Source organism: Peromyscus leucopus, chromosome 2, assembly GCF_004664715.2.
Source record: "Peromyscus leucopus breed LL Stock chromosome 2, UCI_PerLeu_2.1, whole genome shotgun sequence".
Taxonomy (NCBI): domain Eukaryota; kingdom Metazoa; phylum Chordata; class Mammalia; order Rodentia; family Cricetidae; genus Peromyscus; species Peromyscus leucopus.
The window spans coordinates 144,979,837-144,980,825 of NC_051064.1; the positions used below are offsets into that span (position 1 = coordinate 144,979,837).

A 989-nucleotide genomic window follows, 5' to 3' on the forward strand; every position below is an offset into this window, starting at 1 on the left:
GCTCTTAGTAAGGACCTGACTTCAGGACCTAAGTCAGAGCTGCATAGAGTTAAGCTCTGCACTTTCCCCTGCCAGAGGCTGGTAGTCAGCGATTGGGTAAGTACTTCTTGCTAGCTGCCAACGTAAGACAGAGTACACTTGATGGAAAATGTATCTCCATGACGGGTAAGACTGATTAGTGAAGAATGACTTAAGACAGGAGCAGTCTATCTGAGCGGTCTGAGAGGCCCTTTAAAATATTAAGAAGGGGGAATTTGTGGAGGCCCAAATTACTCAGGGTCTGAGAATCTGAGCTTGCTTTACCCAGAAGGGCTGCATAAGGGGATGATTTGAACACAGGCAAGGTTACCAGGTGTTTAAAAGGGTCTACAATTAGCTGTGTGGTGTGCTTTGATCTAGCAAGGGAGAGGTCTTCTGTCATGCCCCTTGCCATTGTTATAAAAAGCCCTTTGAAGAGGTAGAAGGGGCCATTGGGTAGTGATCCAAGTCCTGAAGCTATCCTATGTTTCTCTCTCTCCTCTTTGCTATCTTTCTATCTAATATTTTCTTATCCCTCTCTCTCCTCATAGAAACCCTAGGAAAAGTGAATCTGGCCTCCCACATCCACTACCAGGAATTATGAAGTAAATTTTCCCACCTTTGGAAAACTCTCAGAGGACTGCATACCCAGAGTGCAATGGATGAGCCTTACCCAGGGAAAAGAATATTACTTAATCCATAATTATAATGTCTTCCCAACCAGGGAAGTATAAGTCACTATGTTTGTGACAACATGTTTCAGCAGCCAGAGAAATCAAACAGAATCCTACACAAGCTCAGCTACTCTCTGAAGGAAGGCTTACATACATAACCTTTCAGAGAATCTCTGTCAGCACAGGAGACACAAGCCATAAGGGGGCATCCTTCTCCACAGAACCAGAGGACCACAGACAGAAGCTAGATAAGATGGACATATGATGGGGGATAGTGAGGCCAGTCCTCATTGTAAG

General features: G+C 44.7%; 1 non-coding gene across 1 annotated transcript; it reads right to left on the minus strand.

Annotated features, from left to right (window-relative positions):
* Window positions 1-583: 583 nt before the first annotated feature.
* On the minus strand, window positions 584-750 carry LOC114686388. The gene has a single exon (XR_003733573.1). It is a non-coding gene; the product is annotated as a U1 spliceosomal RNA (small nuclear RNA).
* Between the last annotated feature and the right edge of the window lie 239 nt (window positions 751-989).